Source organism: Alexandromys fortis, unplaced genomic scaffold (genome assembly GCF_014885135.2).
Source record: "Alexandromys fortis isolate MF-2015 unplaced genomic scaffold, M_Fortis_MF-2015_v1.1 scaffold_33, whole genome shotgun sequence".
NCBI classification, from domain to species: Eukaryota; Metazoa; Chordata; class Mammalia; order Rodentia; family Cricetidae; genus Alexandromys; species Alexandromys fortis.
This window is the reverse complement of record NW_026067917.1, coordinates 7,693,677-7,702,524: the sequence shown is the minus strand read 5'-3', so window position 1 is coordinate 7,702,524 and position 8,848 is coordinate 7,693,677. Positions and strand designations below refer to the sequence as shown.

Genomic DNA, 8,848 nt, shown 5'->3' with positions numbered 1-8,848 from the left:
TTTTTCATTTTAACAAGGTCAACTACCTTAAATTTAATGTTGATTTCATTAATGCTGAAGAAATTGAACTATTATTACATTGAACTTTTCTACCTGAAATGTCTGGTAAGAAAAATAAAATTAATATAATTTAATGATTTACATAATGTCTCTTCATGGAATAAATTATTATCTGTTAATACTTTCCTCTTTGAATGACCATAAAAATATTTGGGCTTGAACATTCTTCATTAATTTTATCTGAATGGAAAAAACTACTTTTTAAGTTCTTTATTTTAAATGATCTTTTTGATACCAATATTTATGAACTAAAACTAGATTTGAAGTAGTTATTGATACTTCAAGAGTTGCATATATTATTTTTATATTTTTATAACATTAATACAGTGTCTGTGTAGGAAAATACATGTTGGATGACATTTTGTGAAAATTTCATCTGTCTTTGGAGTCAATGTCTCAATAATCTTTCCAGACTGTTAAAAGTTATTTATTGCACTGTGACAAAAGATTGATAAAACATTTTCAGATTTACAAAGTGTATTACATAAATCCCCTAAATACATAATTCCCTGAAGCCATGGGTATCCTAATCTTATCTCTTCAACCTTTCTCAAATCTATGTAGACATTTTAGACTGCTCCATAATCGCATGAGAAAATGGTTAAGAAGGTCATCTGACCAAACCACCCTCACTTGCCCAGCTGTCAATAATTCATTGTTTGAAAATGCAAAAGGTAGGGTGATACTGACAGGAAGGACGTATGAATATGAATTTGGCTTCTCCATGCAAACCTAGAAACATGATTTACTGACATGAATGACTTTTACCGACTGTGCACGGAACCAATGAGCAATGCAGGAGTCAAAAGCAGGATCACAGATTGCAATAATCACTCAAATATTTTCAAGCCAGCTACCTTGATGATGGTTTTTCTGTGTTTGTGCGGCCCAAGCTTTCAGCTCCATGTAGGGTTGGCTTGAGTTTCTCCATGTAGTGTAAACTTTCTTCCCACGTCACTCACTGGTTCTCATTTCACTAGCTGACAGTACAGTTAACGACTGAGTCTATAGTTCATGGTTTTTGAGCATGAATGATGAGAGAAAACATGAAACTTACCTTTTTTACTCTCTGCTGCCATACATGGGATGGGACAAGCTGAAGGTGCTTACACTTTCATTAAGGTTAATGAAAAGGGGCTGTCTGTGTATGGCTGATTTGGCCTGAATATCACAGGATCATATTAAGTAATACTTGTTGAGCACCGATGTTAATAGTGCATTATCTCATTTTTCTAATACCCATGGTGGCCTTGGCCACTCATTTTAGACCCTCAGCTGAGTTTACATTTCTCTAAAGTACTAGGCATAAATGGTCCTCACAGTTCTGAAAGCCCACATACATTTGAGAAGGTTTGAAAACAACTAAACACACTAGGACAATTCTAAAGAAACCTTGTTTCATATATTAAAAAGAAACCATGGTTCGGCTCTAACAAACAGTTAGAAAACTTGAGCCTTATACCTTCAATTTTTTTCTTTGGTTTCATTCCCAGTTGCACTGATGAGAAAACTGAAAATCCCCCAAATTCAGAGTGAATTCCATCAGGCCACACAGCAAGGTCCGATAGAGCCAGGGAGACTTTATGAAATCCAGACTGTCGACTAACTCTTTATCAGCGAGACCTCCATGGGAGTGTCATGGAGTTGGGAACAGTTTTCCCTAAAGTGCTCAGAAAGCCAGTTAGAGCACTGCCTCCTTTCTTGTGATTTCTACTTTGAAAGACAAACAATCGCCAATTTGTTTGACTTGTATTTGTAATTATTTCCTTGTGAATTACTCATCAGTAAATGCTTTATAAATATTTTTTCTATGTTCCCGATGTCTATGGAATGATCATACCCTAGGAAATGTTGGCTTTCAAGGATTTATTAATATCTCTTTAAGTAATGATATGCATTTGTAAGATAGAATAAAAGCCCTTTACAAATACAAATCTTGAATTTGCATTCCCCCTCGGACAATAGCTTTTCTAATGTGGTAAAAGATGGACTGCAGGGCGACTTCTATTTAAAGGATCCATTATGTAAGAACGAGAGAAACAAGGGACTACGCATATCTGAGCATAGTTGAGGGCAACCTTGACTCAACTCCATCTGGTAGATGGAACTTCAGGCTTCACTAAGTTGGTGCCAGCCGAAGGCCTCGCCTTGTGTACATTCCGAGTCTGGTTTCACTTTTGCCGGTAATGAAGAAAACTAGCCAGTGGTCTTAATATGGCCGACTGCAACGTATGCTTAACATAACCTCAAAATTTAACTCTACATGAAGAATGAGCTTAATATTTCTTTTTGAAAATGAGAACTAAATCAAAGCATTTTACAGAGGATAAAATAAATATCCCTTTACGCATAACTTTAAAAAAACCAGGGTAGAACACAAACCTCGAAACTTGATTCAGAATATTGTCCCCATTCTCTGGTTGGAATCATGTGAATATCGAATAAATTTTACAAAAGAAAGCAGCAGTTTTCCCTTTTAGTTTTGATCTTGGTTAGCACCAAAAAACAAAGATAAGGGTCTTTTCTTTTCTTTTCTTTTCTTTTCTTTTTTTCTTTCCTTTTGCCTTTCTTGTTTAAAATCTTGTTTAAAATTGTATCTGAATTTCAGTCAGTCTAAATACTAATTTGGGCAATATCTATTATTAAGAAAAGAATTTTAAAATAAAACCATTAAATAGTGTCCAGGCACCCTGTTAAGCAAGAGAAGGAGGGGAGTCCTTAGAAGAAATTCAAGAAGAGTAATATGATTGATTGTTAGAGGGTCTTAGGGATGGCTTATGTATAATGATCCAAGAGACTGCTAGATATGTTACTACAAAACCATCACAACACAAGACTACTGCAATAATGTCAACTGTGAAGACAGAACAACTTCACATTTAAATGCAACTGAAGAGGAAAAATGACCAGCTTTGGCTGTCAGGATAAAGCCTCATCTGCATAGGGATGGAGTGTTACAAGGTGAGTTTATGCTTTTAAATGTTATGAAAACATATTTCAGGAGAGTTGTTTAAAGTGGACAAGTGTGGGGGTAGAATATGGAACTATATCTCCGTAACTCAATGTCTACTTTCTGAGAGAGAGAGGTGGGCTAGGGTAGATACTCTACGCCAGGTTCCCAAGTTCCCAATGCAACAAGGGACTCAATCATTATGACAGACACTGAAATGAATTGGACAGAGGAACAAGTTAATGCAAGAGAAGGCCTGACAGAGGGAAATTATCACGTTGAAAGCCACTGAAAAATAAAGGTTTAGAGAATCCTACAAGCCACTCCTCAGCTAAGAGAGCAGAGGACGAAATCAAGAACAGAATGCTGTTTTCTGTTTCCACCACGGTTTTCCTACCACTTTGGTGACTAAGTTTTATAGGTTGAAATAACTGGCGTGGAAGAGGTGTGCCTGTCAGCTGTTCCCAATGCAGACTCTTGAAAAGGTCAGTGTAGTAGCGGTATGACAGGCCGTGTAAGTCATTAGGTGCCTTAGACCTCATTTGTAAGTAGAACGAGAGGGAGAGCAAATTCATGTAAACTCTGCCTGAAGACCTTTGAAAACGTGTTAGTTATATTGAAAGCTAGGCTTTTCTGCCTGTCAAGAAAGACAGATAGATGTTTCCTTCCAAACGTGGTACCTTCTTTAGGTGCAGAAGTGGGAAATACATTTACTTACTCTTTAAGGAAAAGAGCTTGGAAGCTGAACAAAGGTCTTTCAGGGTTGGCAAGTCCTAGTCATGCAGCATTTCCTGGTCAGTCAAGCATCCTAAGATTTTCATTGTATGCTCTTTCGAGTAATAGTGCAGATAAAATCAACTGATAGGATATTTAACATACCCTATCTCTCTTGTGAAGGGGTTGCTCACTGTAGAAATTTGTGTTGCAATGCAATGGGCAACATTTTTTTTTCCTTTAGCCAAAAAATGTTTTCTGAATAAAAACTATCCACAGTTTGTTCATTCATTAGCACTAAAGCCCTAAAGTCCCAGAGCATGCTACAGGTCACTGTTAGAGTAGTGAAAGGGTTAATCAGTCACCCTGCCTTCCCCCCTCCCCCAGCACACTCTTCAGCACTGCTCCTAATGGCCAAGTCTATTAGAATGCACCATGTTCTCCCAGGGGACATAGAGAAGTCCTGTCATTTGAGATACTGAAAACTGTGCAGGAGAAAGCACTGGAGAGTTGTGAGTGCCTATGCTCCACCCCTTAGGACACAGGGCATGACCTAACGGGTGCTTTCCGTCCCTTAATGCCTCTGATTCTCAGTGTGTTTTAATGGCTACCTCATTTTTTAAGTAGATGAGCAACTCAGTATTTTTTTTAATGGAAATTTAGTTTGGCTTATAAAGTGTCAGGACAGAGGTGACAAGACAAACCACAAGGGGATGGAGGAAGCTTCGTGGAAACTTAATTGATTTGGAAAAAGGTTGAGCAAACATAACAGCATATTAGGGTTTAGCAAATACTTCAGCTTTTTTTCAAATGTTTTCAGTTCAAGAAAACCCAAAACACATTTGGCTAAACACTTTTTCCTTAATTTTCAAACCCATGTGTATTTCAAGGGAAATTTAATCCATGTGTTTCTGATTCATTTACACTTAGCTCATCAAAATGTGGTTTCGTAAGACCCATTTGATGTCTAAGAACCCTTGTGAGCTTTTTCATAAACTTCTTTTTTTTTCAACCAGGAAGTTTCATTTTGCCAAGAGTCAGTGAAACGTTAACCTGAAAGAGTTGGTGTTCTTTCGAATCTTAAAATCCTTAAAGCTGATGGGAATTACTGAGCAGGGGTGGGGAACCTTTTGTTTCAGATCATGTGAGCTTTACTGTTTTGAATGGCCCATCAATTCAAGTGACTCAAACCCCATCGGTGTGTAGTAGAAAAATCCAAATTCATGAAAGTCATGTAAGAATTATAAGAATTAATCATATGATGCAATACAATGTTTTCTCGGGTCGGGACAATGGTTCAGTCATGTGTCCCTGGGTAATTGGGGCCATAAGTACATTGATTACCTCAGAGACAACTACAAAGAACTGGCTGCGGAGGTGTGTAGATTGCACATTTTTCTGCATTCAAAGAAAGATAGTAGACTTTTGCTTAATGTTTGTCACCCTATGCACAGTACTTCTTGCGAAAATGAGAATCAGATAAAACCACTCAGTGAATGTGCTGATTCAGGTGCACTCACTCTCCTATCTCGTAGCCGGTGTTCCTCAGAGCATCTGGGGTAAGAATCATGCATCCGGCCCATCCGTCAAGAGCCTGCGAGCAAGCCAGCAGTGTTTGCACCTGCAGGATGAATTACAGCTTAGTGGAGTGTGGGAAGCTATCTAATAAGAAAGCAGAGTGTTTCTTTTCTCTTGTTCCTATCACCACGACCTCCCTGTGTTCTACCTCCGTCTTTCCTGACTCTCTCCACTTCACCTTTCCACAGTCACCACTAGATAATGGAGCAAAAGTGGCCTTTTCATCCAGTGTTGGGTTGACAGACACAGAATACACATTGCTTTTATTTGCTTGTTCTTTGGATGAATTCTTCCTAGAGAACAAGATAATGAAAACCAGACGGCCATTGAACACAGAAAAAAAATCTGCATCACTTTGTTCCCTTGCAACCCATTTCATTTCATAAAGGCTGGTCCTTGCTTTCCTCCAGTAGAAGATCCCAGCCAGGTGGAATCCTGCCCCCTACAGGCTTGCGTAATTCCGCAAATGCAACTCAGTTTCCCGAGGTTCACCTGTGTGACAGAATTCTTGGCCGTGTGGCACCCCTGGCTATCCTGCAACAGTTCTAGTAAAATATCCTTTTGAGTAAATTTGCACGAATTGTGTTATGGGACCTTGATTGTGGCAGCTAAAGAGAGAAGAATCAAGATAGGTAGAAGTCACTAGCTGAAATTGAGTGGATGGTGGGGGGTCTGAAGAACTGTCTCATCAGTTACGAGCACGTATCACACTTTCAATGATTGCAGTTCAGTTGCCAGCGCCTACATCTGGTGGCTCAGGATCAGCTTTAAATAGAACTCCAAGAGACTCTACACCCCTACACATTTGGTTTCTATAGATACTCACGTACACAGCACACACACAGACACCACTGAAAATATCATAAATTTGCTAAAAAGAATGAAAATAGGAAGATTTTTAAACTCCTCCCACTGACCTCATACTTTGAACCATGCCTGAAAGAAGTGAATGCTTAGTTACGCTGGCTGCCCAAGAACTGAGTTTCATTTTTAGGTGAAGCTTTCAGTATAAGGAATAATAATTATACATCTATAACTCTGACAGTCAGTTCAAGTGACAGATGCGGAGATCAAGAATTGTTCACTAGTTCAAGGTCCCATAACTGTGAATGATGAGGCTGAAAGTAACAAAAAACACACACAAGATCTTTGGCTTTGAGCAAAAGAGATTTACTCTGTATAGTTTGCCTTTTATTTTGTGCAGACACCAAGTGGCATTGTCAAGTGTGTAAATTCATTTCAGAAATATAAAAAAATTGTGTTTTTAAGTAGTTTTTCCTCCTACACTTAGCTGAGATGACTCATCTACCCCAAGGGAAATTCTGGAAGAAACTTATAAAACTTAGGAAAGCCTCACATCATGACCTCTCTCAGAAATACTGAATTTAGAATCAAGCCTATGGTTAATCACATGTTTCTCTGATACATCTTTATACTACTGGAGAAATAACCAAGTTATATTGAACAACAACTATACTTTATTTTTCATTAGAAATCTGTGTGGTGGGGCTGGGGAGAGGACCCAAGGGTAAGTGCACTTGTGGTAGAAGCCTGAAGCTCTGAATTAGAATCCCCAGCAATCACATGAGAAGCTAGGTGTGGGTATGACCATACATGCCTGTAATACAGCTCTGTTGGAAGAAGAAATGGAATTTCTGTGTCTTGATGCCTCTCATCCTAGCCTCCTGTTCAAAGAGAGACCCTGTATCAAAAAAATAAGGCAAAAGGGCAGGAATACCTCTGGCCTCCACATACCCGCAGGCATGTGTGCACTAATACTCATAAGTGTGTATAAGTCATCTATCACATTCACATATAAAATAAGTATTGTCATTATTAATCAACTCAGGAACACTTTGCATAATGTTGAATTATTTTATTCATCTACTACTATAAGTGTAAAACCAGATACAGTCTAATTAATGAGAATATGTGGACCTATATCTCGAGTTTCTACCCTGGCCATACACAAACACACACCTATTCCTTCCTTTCTGTTTCCTTCTGGATTTCATGAGGAGAGAAGCTGTACCAGTTATTTTCCTATAGTTGCGCAGAAATGCTTGAGAGAACAACTTAAAGAAAATTACCTATTTGCTTTTTGTTTTCAGAAGTTTCTGTTCACACGGTCAGTTTGGTACCTGACTTTGGGTCTTGGGTGAGACTGAATAGCAGGGATGTGGAGGAGGAAATTGTTCATCTTCAAGCAAACAGGAATGGGAAGGGATAATGCTTGCTCCCTTTTAACTACACTGCCGGCTTTGCTTTTTTTCCATATCAGCCCCCAGCCTATAGGACAGTGCTTTTTCCCACCCTGCATTCCCAGCAGGCCTACCCTCTTAAATCGTTCTTGGGAACGCCTTAGAGATGTGCCCAGTGGTGAGAGGTGAGCTTTACGCAGCTCCTAGGTGCCTCTTGCTCTAATCAAGTTGACAGTCAAGATGTCTCCATCACAGTGGATTTGCTCCACCACCTGTTTCCACATACACTCTTCTTTCCTGCCAAAGGCCCGCGATGATGAAAACAGGGACCGAAGACTAAGATTTTAGACGCCTGAGCTAAAAATAAATCTTTCTTCTGGTAATTTGATTTTTCTCAGATAAATTTTTAGAAGGCTAAAAATTCTGACTAGCCCAACTGTGCAGAGATTCTGAATTTGAAAATCTCTCACTAGGTGAGAAAATCTATTACCCAGACAGATTGGAGTGAAGAATTTCCTGTTTTGCCCTCTCACCACATCTCCAGGGAAGCCCATTTGGTACCTTTTAAGAATACTAAGGGTCTCTTAGTAGTCTCTATTAAACCACCACCATTATCCCCAGAGATGATGAGTGGGTATCAAAATAATTCCATATAACACTATTAAGGACTGCAATTTACGTGGCTTAATCTAAAGGCATTTTTTTTCCTTATAATATTGTAGGTTGGATTTCTGATATTCCAGGGTAGGCAGGATTTGGTCCATCGCAGTCTTCTCTTCTGTTTGTAGGCTTTCTCTTTTCCCTCTGTGTCTTTACATGACTGCCACCACTTTTAACATGCGCACCAGTCATACCAGATCAAGGCCCTCATTTTAATTACTCTTCTCTCTTTTTTTTTTTGAGATCTCCAAGGTGCCCTCTGAGAAATGAAAAAGGTAAACTTTTAAAATAATTTTATATGTGCCTACAACACAAGTTGGTCACACTTTTTCAAGTGCGACGTATTTCCCACCATCCTCCAAACCTCACGTCTTTTTTATTTTCTTATTTTTTTATAACCCACCGCTCCCTCTCCCTTATGAAGAAATTTTTTTAGAATTTCTTTTCACCTTTTATTTCCTCTTCTCTCTTCTCCTGTTTCTCCATAAGACCACGGAAATCCGGCCTTTGGTCCTTTACGGTGTCAGGATCAACACGGAGGTCTAACAGAACCCAAGGCGCCCACGTGCCCTTCATTCGACAGAGCTGGAGCCTCTTTCACGCTGGGGGTTTCTTCTCATACACTCACAGCGTCATTCACCTTCCTGACTCTTCCTTTTCTGTTATGGAGGTGTTATATAGTTCT

General features: G+C 39.0%; 1 long non-coding RNA gene across 2 annotated transcripts in view; it reads left to right on the top strand.

The window, feature by feature from the left end:
• LOC126500274 (uncharacterized) overlaps positions 1-8,848 on the top strand; it is a 243,430-nt gene that overhangs the window by 170,249 nt on the left and 64,333 nt on the right. Inside the window, exon 4 of one of the 2 annotated variants that reach the window (XR_007591290.1) lies at positions 8,407-8,438. The exons of the other annotated variant lie outside the window; for it this stretch is intronic. This is a non-coding gene — a long non-coding RNA (uncharacterized lncRNA). The remainder of the gene's footprint in view (positions 1-8,406; positions 8,439-8,848) is intronic. 2 annotated transcript variants of the gene reach the window in all.